The sequence below is a fragment of the Gorilla gorilla genome, chromosome 7 (genome assembly GCF_029281585.2).
Source record: "Gorilla gorilla gorilla isolate KB3781 chromosome 7, NHGRI_mGorGor1-v2.1_pri, whole genome shotgun sequence".
Taxonomy (NCBI): domain Eukaryota; kingdom Metazoa; phylum Chordata; class Mammalia; order Primates; family Hominidae; genus Gorilla; species Gorilla gorilla.
Genome location: NC_073231.2, coordinates 141,453,659 through 141,470,400, shown reverse-complemented (window position 1 = coordinate 141,470,400; position 16,742 = coordinate 141,453,659). Strand labels below are relative to the sequence as shown.

General features: G+C 39.2%; 1 protein-coding gene and 1 pseudogene across 9 annotated transcripts in view; one reads left to right on the top strand and one right to left on the bottom strand.

Moving 5' to 3' along the window:
- KHDRBS3 (KH RNA binding domain containing, signal transduction associated 3) overlaps positions 1-16,742 on the bottom strand; it is a 199,860-nt gene that overhangs the window by 20,679 nt on the left and 162,439 nt on the right. The window lies entirely within an intron of this gene.
- LOC109027918 (microtubule-associated protein RP/EB family member 1-like) lies at positions 9,815-10,928 on the top strand (annotated as a pseudogene).

Sequence of the window (16,742 nt, the reverse complement as noted above, 5' to 3'; positions counted from 1 at the left end):
ACGTGAAATAACTCACAGCAATGAACTAGGCTTACTCAGACTTGGGTATCTGGTTCACATTTTCTCAAAAATGAATAAAGTGAGCCTGTCACTTTAAGTAAAACAACTGAAAGTATTTATTACCAATGACAGAATCTGAGCTTTCCAGTAAAAACTGCAATTTTGGAAAACCAATATTTGCTACTGTAAACTGATGGCCAAGTCAATACTTATCTCTGTTGAGATCAGTGGTGATAATATGACTTTTTTGATATTGCATAATGAAATGTGTTAACAGCACTTTGAAGATACGCATAACTCAGCGAAGTGACATTTTTCAAATGATGCATGCATGATGCCAAAAAACCCAAGTATACAGCAGACCAAGGTATTTTAATGTAACAGAGTATGAAAAGGTTACTGGTATGGTTTTAGAGTCTACGTTACAACTAATCTTTAAGAAACTACTACCTGCCAGGCCGGGTGCAGTGGCTCACGCCTGTAATCCCAGCACTTTGGGAGACCGAGGCAGGTGGATCACCTGAGGTTGGGAGCTGGAGACCAGCCTGGCTAATGTGGTGAACCCCCTTCTCTACTAAAAATACAAAATTAGCTGGGCATGGTGGCGCATGCCTATAATCCCAGCTACTCGGGAGGCTGAGGCAGGAGAATCGCTTGAACCCGGGAGGCAGAGGTTGCGGTGAGCCAAGATCGCGCCACTACACTCCAGGCTGGGCAATGAGCAAGACTCCGTCTCAAAAACAAACAAACAAACAAACAAACAAACAAACATTACTACCTGCCAAGTTTTGATGTCGTATCAAAGAAGAATATCGTCTATTATTTGAAAGGGCTGCTTTCCCCTTGCCAGTGACACATCTGTTGTTCCAACTACTTCAATCAAAACGACATATCACATCAGAAGGAATGCAAAAGCATAAATGAGAATCCACAATTTTTACCATTTTTTAAGAAAATAGAGATTTTTCATAAAAATAGATTACAAGCAATGGGTTGACTGTTACATTTAATGATTGATAAATTTTTTAAATGTTTCTGTTTTAATTTCTAATATGATAAATATTAATATATATAAACCACATACATTAAAGCATGTTGTGGCTCTCAGTAATTTTTTTCCCCACACCACACCAATGTACTTCACTAGTTTTTAAGAGTATGAAGTATACAGGGATTGTGAGATCAAAAACTTTCAGAACCACTGGCCTAGGACACATGGCTTCAGTAAATTTTAGGAGGCCGGCAGAGTGAGCATTACGCTTGCCTGAAGAATTATTCTTTTATCTGGAAAACTGTCTCCTTGTCCAGCAGTGATGAGGGAGGAAGTATTCACTAACTAGTTAGCCAGGGGACAGAGCCCGATGTCACAATTGCTTAGTCTCAGATCTCACATAACACCATGACTACAAAGCTTGGTCTTCTGGGGCAGACAGCAAAAAGTCAGAGAAACTAGCATGTCAAATAAGCAATGCAAATATAGAGATTACCCTCAAATCCTTAGAAACAGTTTTAACATGGGAATAGCTTCAGTTCCCTAACTGGCATGTTTTATCTACTAGTGCCAAGAATATAAGAAAAGAGAAACAAACTTAAGTTTCAAATAAATAATTTTCTTTAGGAATTAAAAATCACATTCATTTGACAATAATTGGAATATTTACATAATTTTCCATTGAAAATGCCAAACCAAATTTACAGTTTAATCAGAGAATCCCCCTCTAAGAGAAAGATTCAGCAATCCCATCAGCTTACAAAAATTGAAGGTCTGGCTTTCTAAATGATAGAGCTTTCAGAGTTGATATTGTGAACCTGACTGTTAGACATTTCACTGCTCAGGAGAACATCCATCACAGTGCTGACAGGGGAGGGAAAACAAGGGCAAACTTAAAAAATAATTTCACCATGTTTCTCAAGCTATAAAATGTGATTTGGGAAAAACAGTGGGAAGTAGGACTTAAAATAATTTGAGGAATCATTCCTGCTCCCCATTTAATTAAGAGTTAACAAAAATCCCAGTTTACAACAGAATCCTATTTTAAGAAATGGGTTGATATCAAGTGTATACACATGTAACTGAGTCAGCAACTGACAGGGGTTGAGGGGAGGGAGGAATGACTGGGTAGAGCACAGAGGATGTTCAGGGCAGTGAAAGTACTCTGTGTGATACTCTCATGGTGGACACATGACATTATACATTTGTGCAAACCCAGAGAATCTACAACACCAAGAGTGAACTCTAATGTCAACTAAGGGCTTTGAGTGATGATCATGTGTCAATGTAGGTTCACTGATTGTAACAAACACACCACTCTGGTGGCAGATGTGGATAATGGGGAGGCTGTGCATGTGTAGAGGCAGGGTGCCTGTGGGAAATCTGTGCCTTCCTCTCAATGTTGCTGTGAATCTAGGACTGTGGCAAAAATAAAATCTTTAAAAAAGTCATAACTGAAAATTTATCTCCCAGGGACAAAACAGAATTTTAAAATGATAGCTGAGAAAACAGATCCTTTCCTCTTATAAATTAGTAATTAAAAAAATGAAACTGGTTTTATTTAAATACTTAACAGTCCCTATATTTCATAAGACAGAGACTATTAAAATCTGAACCTTATTGTGGCATTAACATGAGCTTATATTTCTATAAATTCTACAAGGAAAGCAGACTCACCTGATTTATTAAGTCTTGCCATTGCTCTAGAAGAAAGTTATCCACTTTACCCTTGCATTTACATGCAAACTGGGGTGCACAGCAGTGAAGCCTTGTTGTTAAGTATCTCTGCATCACCCAGTGGGAGGTGAGGGCATGAACACCACACTGTGCAGGAGAGAGAGCTCCTGCTCTAGTGAGACCACGCTGAGTCCTGGCTCTGCCACTTACCAACTTCAGCAGTGGCCATGCACAAAATCAAATAATATGAGACAATCATATCATGCATGCATTCATTCATGCATGGATTCAAGTTATTTAAAATATATTTAATAACACAAATTCACTACTTTCATGGAGCTGTCTTTAATGGGAAAGACAGACAATAAACTATATATATGTGTAAATAATACGCCGCATGATCAGATGTGCTACTGAGAGTAAGAAGAGCAGCTAAGAGATTGGAAGAACTGAACTAAGATTGTTACTTTATAGTTTAGTCAGAGAACTCTAATAAGGTATCATCTGAGCTGAGATTTGAAGGAATTGGAGGAGATATGCAGATATTATCTGGGGGCACAGTACTGTGGGCAGAGGGACCATCAAATGTCAAGTCCTTCAGGGGACACATTCTTGGTACAGCTGAAGGCTAGAAAGGAAGGCAGTGCAATTGGAGCAGAGAGGACAAGGGAGAGGGCCACAGAATCAGTAAGAAGGCAGGTGGACCATGCAGGGTCATGCAGGCCACTGAGAGGCTTTCATTTCTTATGTGTGTGTTTTTAAAATCCCGGTTGAGTGAAATGGGAAATTTTTCTTGGTTCCAAGAAAAAAACAGAATTATCATTTATAGAGAAAGGGAAGAGGATAGCAGCAACAGCTTTCAGGGCAGGGAGAGTTCCAGAGTTTGATTTGGGACACGTTAGGTTTGAGAGACCCTCCTCTGGAGAGGAGGTTGCTGGAAAGAGAATCTAGGGGTCAGGAGACAGGTCTGACCTGCAGACATAAATCTGGGAGTCATCATCATTGCTCTTGGTCGTTAAAACCTGAGACAGTGAGACCACTGAGAAGAGAGCAAATGGAGAAGAGGTCAAAGGAGTGAGCCCCCTTGACTCCAGAATGCAGAGGGCAAGAAGAGGAGGGTCTAGCAAGAGATGGAGAACACCCAGCCAGAGAGAGAGGAGCCCAGAGGCTCTGAGATGGTGAGGGCCTAAGGCTCTTCAGAAGGAACGACGGATTCCCTCATTAAGTGTGGCAAAGGTGCTCAGAGGAGGTCACTGAGGACCTGAACAGAGTTGTTTCAGTAGCAGGGTGGGGACCAAAAGATCAAGTTCAAGAGAAAGTAGAAGAAGATCAAGTGAAGACAGCGAGTTGAGACAACTTTTGCACACTTTGGCTTTGGGTTTTGTAGAGGAAGTGTGTGCACATGTGTATACATAAACAGTCAAGCACTGCATAATGATGTTTCACTCAATGCCAGACTGTATATACCAGGGCAGTCCCTTCAACTTATAATGGAGCTGAAATATTTCTATCGCTGTAGCCGTGGTAGCATCATAGCGCAATGCATTACTTGTGTTGGTGACACTGGTGTAAATAAATCTATTGTGCTGCCGGTCATATAAAAGTCTAGCACATACAATTATGTATGGTACATCATACTAGAAAATAAAATTAAAGGACTATGCCAGTGGTTGTGTATTTAACATATTATACTTTTTACCATTACTTTAGAGTATATTCCTTCTACTTATTAAAAAGGAAAACGTATCTGGTTACCTCCTAAAGGACCTGCCCGAAGCTGTTTTAGCTGTGTTTACTTGATCTGTAAAACAGCTTTAGGCAGGTCCTTCAGCATGTAACCAGAAGAAGGTACTCTTATCCTAGGAGATGACAGCTTCATGCATGTTACTGTCCCTAAAGATCTTCCAGAGGCACAAGATGTGGAGGTAGAAGACAAGGATGTAGATGATCCTGACACTATGTAGTGTGTGTCTGTCTTAGTTTTTAACAGAAAAGTTTAAAAAGTTAAAAAAAAAAACCAAAACATTACTTTAAAAACAGAAAAAGCTTATGAAATAAGGATACATTTTTGTATAGTTGTACAATATGTTTGTGTTTTAAGCTAAGTGTTATTATGAAAGAGTCAAAAAGTTAAAAAACTAAAGTTTATAAAGTAAAAAAGTTATAATAAGCTGTTAATTTATTATTGAAGAAAAATCCTTTTTTTTTTTTTTTTTTTTTCGAGACGGAGTCTCGCTCTGTTGCCCAGGCTGGAGTGCAGTGTCGTGATCTCAGCTAACCACAACCTCCACCTCCCCGGTTCAAGCAATTCCCCTGCCTCAGCCTCCTGAGTAGTTGGGATTACAGGTGCACGTCATCACACCTGGCTAACTTTTTTGTATTTTTAGTAGAGATGGGGTTTCACCATGTTGGCCAGACTGGTCTCGAACTCCTGACCTCAGGCAATCCACCTGCCTCGGCCTCCCAAAGTGCTAGGATTACAGGTGTGAGCCACCGCGCCCGGCCGAAAAACACTTTTTAATATGTGCAGTGTAGCCTATGCATACAATGTCTATGAAGTCTACAATAGTGCATAGTAACGTCCCAGGCCTTCATAGTCACTCACCACCCACTCACTGACTCACCCACAGTAACTTCCAGTCCTTCAAGCTCCATTCATGGTAAGTGCCTTATACAGGTGTACCATCTTTTTTTATACCATCTTTTTACTGTATCTTTTCTATGTTTAGATAGGTTTAGATACACAGATACTGACCACCGTTACCACTGCCCACAGTATTCAGTGCAATGACATGCTGTCCAGGTCTGTAGCCTAGAAGCATGAGGCTGTATCATCTAGCCTAGGTGTGCATTAGGCTATCCCATCTAGGTTTGAGTAAGTCACTCTATGATGTTCCCCCAATGATGAAATTACCTAAGGATGCATTTCTCAGAATGTATCCCAATTGTTAAGCAACACATCTGTATATACATACATACATACATACATTAAACTTTATAACTCATTGTGGGTAGATATTACCCCATTTCACAAAACAGAAAAAAAAAAGTAGGTTTGGTAAATTAAGAAACTTATTTAAAATCACATAGCTGGTTAAGTGGTGAAGCCAGGATTAGAACAAAGGTCTGTGTAAATACAACAATGCTCTTCTTAATTTCTCTGAGACCAAGGTTTTATGTTATCAAAATTAGCAATATTAGAGTACCCAGATACTCCCCAGGGAGTCAGTCTGCTGAAACCCAGACCACCACAGGAATTCCAGACCCAAGGGCTCCTTCCTCAGGAAAGCACAGGCATTGATGCTCCATCAGGCTCAGGTGGGACTCCACAGGCAATTACTTGTTCCAGGTTCTCTTCCAGGAGGTTTTCTAGCCTTGGTACCAGACATTCCTTACTCCCTCTCTGCCCCAGATCATGTCGCTGTAAATGCTGGTGGCTTGTCTTTCATCTCTTCACTCCCACCATAAACCATCTCCTAACAGGGCCCAGCAGCAGAATGTTTCCCCTCCGGAGGTGTTTCTGCCCATTGTCTCGGCTTTTTCCATAATCTTCCAGAAGTTACTATATGTGTGGAGTCTGCTGCCATGAAACAGTCAGAAGCCTGACAGGAGTTACTGAATTTACTGGGGTTGGAGCATTTGCTCTCCTATCAGGTGAAGTATTCAAGCTCAGACATAGAACATGGGTTCTAACAGTCCTACAGTATTCTAGATGTCCCGATCAATAACTTCAGTATTTCTTTGCACCTCAATCCAATGCCTCTCCATCTCACCTTCTAGGTATTTCACTGGCTGCTATAGGATCAACTACGATTGTATGTGAAAGCATTTTATGAACAAAGTCCATTATTGTTATGGAGACCTAGCATGCAGTAATGATTAAGAGCCCAGAGTTTGGATTAAAGGCTCTCTGAGTTTTGAATCCTCTTCTTCCACTTCGAAGCAGGGTAAGCTTGGGCAGGCAGTTAAATCTTTTAAGTTCCAGTTTCTAGAAGTGTTTCAGACATAAAAGGTGCTCAATAAAGACATTGATAGAAGGAATGGATGAATGAAGGAATCTGGCTTATACTTTCTGCTCAATAAATGTCTGCTGCAGCTGTCTTACAGCCAGGCTGATAATGAATGAGTAATAATTAAATGAGTTCACCTACACAAAACACTAGTCACTGGCCTGCCATTTAGTCAGTACAAAATAAATGGTGACTATTATCCTTAACCCTATTGTAACTAAGTTTGCAAAACCTCAGATATAACAATCACTTTGTCAAATAAAAGGATTTCAAATGCTAACACAGGTTTGCCAGAGAATTGAAGACACAAACTTTTGTCTTTTACAGCTGGTCCCTTCCCTTTTCTACTGTGAAATACTTCTAAACTTTATCTCCACTACAAAGTGCAGGAACTTACTGGTACTTGGCTGAATCAAAGGGAAGAAATCGATCTTCAGAGGTCATGTGGCCCATCTACTGGCCTTCAGGCTAAACTGTCTTAATCATCTGAGAGAAATGATTATCTCTCCACTTTCAAAGACTTCTAGGGATGAAACGTGAATAACCTGTCACAGTAATACCCTCGAACAGGTCTGCCAGAAAGTTCTTGCTTTGTGTTTAACCTTAATCTCTCACGAGACACTCAGAATCCTTTTTCTCTTATTTTATTCTCCACAAAGCTTGAGTACAACCTTCTGTGTAAGAAAACTCAGGAAGACAGATTACTCAGAGGAAGCAATAAGGAAGCATGTGCCCTGGAAGTTTCTGGCAAGACTGATTTAGAGATGACCCTATTGCAACTACTACTATCTGATGCTAGATGATGGGCATGTGGAGACAATGAGTTCACAGTCACATGAGACACAAAGACATGCAAATAAAATTTAATATCACACTAATAATATATATCACTTATCAAATACCTATTATAAGCCATGTATTCTATGCAATTTATCTTTCATCTTTAAAATAAAGTTGCAATAAAGCTCTTATGTCGATTTCATAAATTTAGGTTTAAAAACAACATTTTTCTGCCATTTAAGAAAACAAGCTCTCACCATTTCTACTGTGTTTTGTGAAATAATCTTAGTATGAAATTAGGAGGTTCAGAGACCATCTTTTTCATTTGACATCAGTTCAGCAGATATTTACAGAGCACCCACTATATGCTGGGCCTTGGAATGCAGCAGTAAACAAGATTTGGTCTTTGTGATAAACCATGTTGAGTCTAGTGTACAAGTGAGACAAGTGTCAACCAGGGAATGGAACACGATGATACCGAGAAACCCAGAGTTCTGTAGGAACTCAGAGGTGGGATACCTGAACAAGTTTTGGGGGACATGAGAAGATTCCTGAAAAAAGAAATGCTTCAATTGACAACAGAAAAGCCAGACAAAGATGAAGAAAAAAATCATTCTAAGCAGAACAACAGCATTCATTCTGGCTTAGTAATAAGAAAGCAGCTAATCAGAGGCATAAAGTTTAGACACTGTCTAAGTCACATGGCTAGAATACATGGAATCAGGATAGAAGTCTAGTTACTCCGAATGCCAAGTGTAGATTTTTTCAACACCACCTGTTTTTCACTACCATCTAATTTAACTGTCAATCACTACATTCTCAGAATAATAAGAGATATGTTTGGGTACTCTAAAAAAAAGCCATGTAATTCAGAATCAAAAGGAGATGGCTAGAGGTAAGATAACTGATAAGCAACATCTAAGAGAAAAAGCCAGAGAAACTTCTGGGGTGCTGGAAATGTTCTCCTCATGGTTATGTGGGTGTATACATATGTTAACTTTCACTGAAGTATTTTTTTTCAGATAAATAAAAATTTATGCTCTTTGCTGTATGTACATTATATCTCAGTAAAAGGAAAAAATCTAAAAGAAAAATCCCTAATTTGTCTGTTAAAAGGTAAGAACCAATAGGCATTTGTTGCTGCCTGTTTAACATGCATCTTCACCTTCTTTCTTACCAACAGATCCCTTATAAGGCTGGGGATTGGGTGCTAGGGATAATGTATCAATCCTTTTGCAGATGAAGTAGCCAATGAGATAGAAGCAAAATTTATGGACTGAAGCTTCCAGGAAATTTCCTAACAGAAGGCCAACTCACCTAGGAGGCATGGCTTTCCACTCTTCCCCCTTCTTCCTGCCTGAACCTCAACTTGGCAGCTGGAAGTATAATAGCCACTGTGAATGAGAAGAGCCTTGGGATAGAAGCCAGGGTGAAGGAGTGCGGAAGAGAAGGGCAGAAGCAGTCTGGATTCTTAGTAACTATAGAAAGCTGTCACGTGAGCTTGGAGCTGATTACATCCTTGCATGAGAGAAAACTAAAACATCTAATTTGATTGAATTTATGATTAATTCAGAGTTTAACCCGTCCCTAAAAGACAGAGCAATGCATTTGGAAATAAGGCGTGTGAGTATCCCTGTATTTTTCTGATATAGAGATAGCTAACCTTATTTTCTTATTTTAACAGAAAACGGCAATGTCCTGCTACTCCTTCCTACTACAAAGTTGCTTAAAAGGTTGCAGATGGTTCTACATAATTGAAAAAAAATTATTAATTTTTATTAGATTCCAAGAAAAAGGAGACAAGGAGAATAATGTCTTCCTTATGAGAACTGCCTCAGTTCCCACTGCGCCTCTTTACTCCTCCAACACACCCAAGTCCACCATGCCAGGAAGCCTCACCAATGGCCGGGCGTGCAGCTCACAGAGGACATGCTGATGTCCATGTGTGAGGTCTGTGCAATGCCATATTTACTTTTACAGGCTCAGGTTTTCATTTTTAAGCAGGTTTCTCCATCTTACTGTAATCATTTTAGAAGCTGGCATAGAATCGTTAAAAATCAGGCTTTGAAGCCAAACAAATATCAGAAATTAGACGTTAGGATTTATTCTCTGTCAGCTTAAAGTTAATTCAATTTCTCATCTGTAAAAGTTTAAAAAAAAAATCTTTCATAGGACTGTTGTAAAGTTCAAATGAAATAATGTGTTATATACATATATGAAGGACAGCTGTTAATGATATTAAAGCAGAAGTCCTTTTTAAATGAGTCCTTATTTTTGTTGTCATACAATCTATTCAGCAAACATTCATTCTTGCCTAAAAAGTAAGGAACTGGAACCGGAGCTGGGTGCAGGCAGTGGACACGGTTCCGCCAAGAGCTGAAGATGGCAGTGAACGTATACTCAACGTCAGTGACCAGTGATAACCTAAGTCGACATGACATGCTGGCCTGGATCAATTAGTCTCTGCAGTTGAACGTGACAAAGATCGAACAGCTGTGCTCAGGGGCTGCCTAGTGTCAGTTTATGGACATGCTGTTCCCTGGCTCCACCGCCTTGAAGAAAGTGAAATTCTAAGCTAAGCTAGAACATGGGTGCATCCAGAACTTCAAAATACTACAAGTAGGTTTTAAGAGGATGGGTGTGGACAAAATAATTCCTGTGGACAAATTAGCAAAAGGAACGTTTCAGGAAAATTTTGAATTCGTTCAGTGGTTCAAGAAGTTTTTTGATGCAAATTATGATGGAAAAGACTGACCCTGTGGCTGCCAGACAAGGTCAAGAAACTGCAGTGGCTCCCTCTCTCATTGCTCCAGCTCTGAATAAACCCAAGAAACCTCTCAGTTCTAGCAGTGCAGCTCCCCAGAGGCCCATCTCAACACAGAGAACTGCTGTGGCTCCTAAGGCTGCCCTGGCGTGGTGTGAAAGAACCCTGGTGTGTGCAATGGGGACAACGAGGCAGCTGAGTTGATGCAGCACTCAATGTATTGAAACTTACTGTTGAAGACTTGGAGAAAGAGAGGGATTTCTACTTCGGAAAGCTATAGAACATTGAATTGATTTGCCAGGAGAATGAGGGGGAAAACGACCCTGTATTGCAGAGGATTGTAGACATTCTGTATGCCACAGATGAAGGCTTTGTGACATCTGATGAAGGAGGCCCACAGGAGGAGCAAGAAGAGTATTAACAGCCTGGACCAGCAGAGCAACATCTGAATTCTTCACTCCAAATCATGTGCTTAACTGTAAAATATTCCCTTTTATTATCCTTAGAGGACTCACTGGTTTCTTTTCATAAGCAAAAAGTGCCTCTTGTTAAAGTGCATTTTGCAGACGTTTCACTCCTTTTCCAATAAGTTTGAGTCAGGAGCTTTTACCTTGTAGCAGAGCAGTATTAACATCTAGTTGGTTCACCTGGGAAACAAAGAGGCTGACCATGGGGCTCACCATGCAGATGCGGGTCACACTGAGTGCTGGAGAAGGTGTTATATAATATGCTGATGTGGCGACCTCAGTGGAGAAATGTAAAGACTGAATTGAATTTTAAGCTAATGTGAAATCAGAGAATGTTGTAATAAATAAATGCCTTAAGAGTATTTAAAATATGCTTCCATATTTCAAAATATAAAATGTAACATGACAGGAGATACTGTGTTTGACATTGTGTTGGGGAAGGAAGGGCCAGACCTTGGAACCTTTGGAAACTTCTGTCTTACAGGGCTGCTTGAAGCCTCATAGGCCTAGACTTTGGTCTAAAAAGTTGCCCTATGAAGCCATTTGGTGTCACTGGCCAACTGCATCCGTGCTAAAAAGCAGGCGGCATCATTGCCTGGATATAACAGAGGATGTGTTTTAGCCTTGAGATGTTCCAGTTGAAGAGCTCGGTTTTCATTAAGCATTTCTATTTTTCCAGTTATCCCCAAAACTTCTATGTATTATGTTTTTGGGGAAGTGAGGTGTGCCCAGATTTTTAATCTAACAACTACTTTTGGGGACTTGCCCACATCTCTGGGATTTGAATGGGGATTGTATCCCATTTTACTGTCTTTTAGGTTTACATTTACCATGTTTCTCTTCTCTGCTCCCTTTGCCCAGTGGGGACTCCTCTTTGGCTCCTTGAAGTTTGCTGCTTAGAGCTGGAAGTAAAGCAGGCAGGTGACCATGCTGCAATTCTTTCTGGACCTCTGGCAAAGGGAGTGGTCAGTGAAAGCCATTGTTACCTTGGGATCTGCAAGGCTGGGGTATTTTCGGTATCTGCTGTCCACTGTAATCTGAATACTTTGCCAGTACACTAGTTTCTTTGGAGATAAAATGCATTAGTGTGTGGCTAAATGTTAATTTTCTTTTGCAGAAAATATAGTACCATGTCTAAAAATTAATATTTAAAATATTTCATTCCTTAACTCTCCCTCATTTGCAGGACTCTGCAAAATGTGTCTCACTCACTACTGAGATTGTTCAGCCCCTGACGTATTTGCATTGATTTGTTTCTGGTGGTAGCTTGTCCTAAAATGTGTGTAGAAAACAAGTATTTTATGATAAAATTGTTGTGTAGTGCATGCTGTGCGGAATTCAGAGGAAAACCCAGATTCAGTGATTAACAATGCCAAAAAATGTGAGTAACTAGCCATTGTTCAAATGACAGTGGTGCTATTTCTCTTTTGTGGCCTTTTAGACTTTTGTTGCCCTAAAATTCCATTTTATTGGGAACCCATTTTCCACCTGGTCTTTCTTGACAGGGTTTTTTTCTACTTTAAACAGTTTCTAAATAAAATTCTGTATTTGAAGAGAGAAAAAAAAAAAAAGTAAGGAACTTAGCTTTGGTGACACAACCCTAAAAAAATACCAACAACAGTTTCCTTTTGTTTGCTTAGTATTCTGCAACTTCATAATTTTATTTAACTTTCAGGAAGGTGAACATTAATTTGCCTACTCACTTTATTAGTTAAGCGTAAGGTTTCATAAGGTTTACTGTGCGGCTCGCTCAAGGTCACACATTAAATGACAGTCAGGATTCAAATTCAGACATGTCTTTTGACTCAAGCTTCAGTATTTTTACTGTAGCTTGTTAATTTCAAATATCAATTAATTTCTCAGAAACGCTAACAAGAAAACTAAGATTTCTTATGAAGACACACAAGGGAACAGATCCTTATTGCTTATTTTTTTCTGGCAAAGGATGACTTACAAAATACTATCAATTACAGATACTGTCACTAGACATCACGAGTAATTTTAATGACAATTCTTTGCATGAAGTATTGAAACTACATATTAGAATTTCATGGAACCTAACATTGAAAAACCAGGTTGAAATACTGGGGACATGTAATAAGGAGAACTGTTAGCACAGACTGAGGTTCCGGGGAAGGTCTGGAGAGTAGAAAAGGGGTCAGAGATTGGTTACCAAGTGGCAGGAAGGCCGGGAAGGCTGCCGCAAATGAAATATGTGCTTAGAAGTTCAAAAAATATACAACTTTGGGGAAAGACCAAGATCAAGGTTGGGTTCCTTAAGCCTATTTTTTTGTATTTCTGTTTTTGATTCCCCAAGTCCAACTACACTGGGTGTCAAGGCATGGAACCTTTTGGTATTGGATTACTTGGCTCTTCCGATACCATTAGAAATGGTCCATCAACATGTTATGAGCCAGGTTACAGTATTTCTCTGGATCATTTGTTAATCTTGCATTTGTTTTTACAGCCAATCCTTCCATCTGGTATACCAACGTATCTTTTTGAGGAGATTTCTGATAAACACATTTGATATTTAGATTTCAAAGCCATATCTATTACTCTTTAGGAAAACACTGATTGTGATCTGCAATATTTACACATGTGAAATAATTATCCCTTTTGATTTTTTATGGGATTGTCAGCATCTTCCTTTGACACAATGTTAGGGAAGCAAATGGTTTTTAGTGTTTCTGGGGAATCTGGTGGCACACTAACTTACATCAATCTGCATATCAAATTATACAGCCTCACTCTTCAAATATGCAGCATTAAAAGAATTTAAACTATGATACTTACAGTATTGTATTTTAATCAGATAAGAAATTGTGATAAGAATACCTACTTTGTTTTAACATTACTGATGTAAAGTAAAATTCTACCTCTCCACATTTATTCAATAAATATTTATTGAGCACTACGTATGTTCTAGCACTGTGGTAGGCACTGGGGGAGGGGACAGTGAATAGACTGAAAAAAGAAGACAGACATTGATTAAATAATCACTTCAATATAAAATTGCAGTTATGATGGAAAACTGCTGGGTATTATGAGAGCATGTAATTATACGGAAAATATCACGTGGGCTGCAGTAGGGAGACATGATAGCTCAGGAGTGGAGTGGAGGCGGGGCAAGCAACAGCCAGGCTCCGGGTGCTCCACAAGCAAGGTGACATTCACTTGGACCAATGTGGGGGTTACAGACATGGGGAGCACCTTCATTGATAAAAACCGAAACAAAAAAAATCTGTGGAACTCCTGAGCCTGGTATGAAGGTCCATCACAAAATGTTCTCTATGGATCTTTCTATAGACACTTAGTGCACCTTCCTTCCTAGGCACCGTAGGCTTCAGCTTCACTGAAAAACTGGTCACTACCAATGCACACCAAGTCAATCTCTTCTGCACATTTTTTTTTTGTGCTTTTCTGCACAAAAACCTCCTTCTGGTTTGCCTGGTAGAATGGTCATCTATTACTGACAACAGTTTAGAATCTACCCACTAAACAACAACTCACTATCTCAGGTGCTTAAGAAGTGTTGATGAACAAAACAGGATGAAGATTCCTGCCCTCACAGAGCTTACATTCGAATAGTGACAGTTTTAAGTATGTTGGGCACTTATATTCTAATAGAAAACGTCAAATTTCCCTTTGGAAAAAGGTACTTTTGAACAATTTGACCCATTGAAGGTTTCAATAGTTGTTTGCGGAATGAATGTATGGAAGACATTACAGAAAGGCCAACAATTTATTTTTGAGGGAAACAAGTATTTCCTTGGCAACTATCTGGTAGGCACTGTGCAAAGTGTTTTACACATATTATCTAATTTATTTAGTACTTATTACTCAAGAAGAGCAGTTCTCAACCTTTGGCTGCTTATCAGAATTATCGGTAGAGTTTAAAGAATTTATAGATAGCTGCGCTACACCAAGACTCAGAATAAAAAATAAGAGGTGATTTTCTCGGCACTCTTTTTTTTTTTTTTTCTTTTTTTAAGGCTGCATAGGTGACTCTTCTATGTAGCCAGAGTTGAAGACTACATCAATTTTCACATTAGACTTACAATGGTACCAGATTTCTTACTGGGTTTCTAATAAAGAAATGTTTAAAACAGATGCAGACTTACACGTTATCAATTCAACTGAAGAATACACATAGATCACCTTTCTGATCATTACTGCATTAGGTGTTGGTGATACAAACAAGAGTACAAAAGGGTCCCTGCTGCTGCGGGACTCTATGAAAAGGAGATGGATTCTCAACAGTCCAGCAGGTTCTGCTGGAGGACAGAGCAAGCACAGAGCATTGTGGAAACACAGAAGCCTTAGTATTTATAGGACATGGAAGAATGGGATGTGAGGTGAGGAGAGTCACTGAGGGTTGTTGGATGGTATAACTACTCATCCAAGAAACTGGTAGCTCTGTTGCAAGCAATCTGGCAAAGACTAAAATACAAAGAAAGGCAAATTGTCCTGTTTGCACCATTTTAGAAAATTCTAAAAACCACAATATCTTCAAAAGGTATATTTGAGATTAACTAAGGAGCCATGAAGATTTTGATGACAATGTACTTTCACAAGTTAGACTTCACATTTTAATAGGTTACTGAGTCAAGTATAAATGAGCCATAACTGTGAAACTCAGTATCAGGTTACATTACATGAGTGAGTGACCTTAGATGAGGCAGAGAAGGAATTGGGGCCAGGTCAGGAAGGGCCTTGCTACCAGGTGTGGTGGCTCACACCTGTAATCCCAGCACTTTGGGAGGCTGAGGCGGACAGATTGCTTTGAACTCAAAAGTTCAAGACCAGCTTGGGCGACATGGCAAAACCCCATCACTAAAAAAAATACAAAAATTAGCTGAGTATGAACATTAAAGAGTAAAGTGACAGTGGCACCATCTCGTGCCGGTGGTCCCAGCTACTCAGGAGGCTGAGGATGGAGAATTGCTTCAGCCTAGGAGGCGGAGGTTGCAGTGAGCAGAGATCACGCCACTATAAACCAGCCTGGGCGACAGATTGATACCCTGTCTCAATTTAAAAAAAAAAAAGACCTTGCTAAAGTGATGACTTCTAACAGAAGAAACAGTCTTGTATCAATTATTTAATCTACTCTGTTTAAAAATAACTTGCTAGCACTAGCAATATTGCTATATTTGGTGGGATTAGAAACTGCCAAGGCTGAATGCCACACACCTCCCTTAAGAAATCCCCTTCATTTTCAAATTGCCACATATGCTTTACACCCCTTTGTAACCAGTTTCCCTGACCATAAACTTCAAAGAATCCAAAGGGCAATCATTATCCTGGAGAAGCACATGCAGGGCTCCACTGGAGCTGTACTAACATATGGTATGTGTATGTATCCTGTATTGTTTTTCCAAAATTCCAAAAATTGGAATGTAAGACATATTTAGCTTTGACAGTTTTAGATAAAGAATTGTAGAACTTTAATGATAGCTATTGATAGCATTTACGATGTGTGACATGCTTTCCATATATGACATGCTTTCCATTTCGCTTAACTTTACAACAACCCCATGAGGTCAGTACTATTATTGTCATCCCCATTCTACTCTAGAGCACAGGTTAAATAACTTGCCCATGGTCACACTTTAATTTACTACATCTTTATGCAGCCTTAATTGAGACACTGTTTTAATTATATTACTTTGGCTAAGACAATATGGATAGGTTTTTTTTTTTCCTCTATGTAAGATGTCTTATTGGGCTATATACCTACATGTATTTTTTATTTCCAATGTCTCTAAAATTTAGCAATGTTTAAGACTATATCCAATACTTTTGATAAACTATTTCAAAAAGGTTGCAATTGGATGAAATACTTCTATTTTATAAACTTACAAACAACATAAATTCATTTTCATGTGGTACAGCAATCCTTATAAATGGTAGATGAAGGAAATACATGGAAGTTTTAATGATTATTTTCCTACTTTCTAATGTATATGTCTACTTTTTGGTCCTTTACAGAACACTGAACAAAAAAGCACCAGAGTAAGAAACAACAAACAAAAAAGCAAAGCATTTATGCC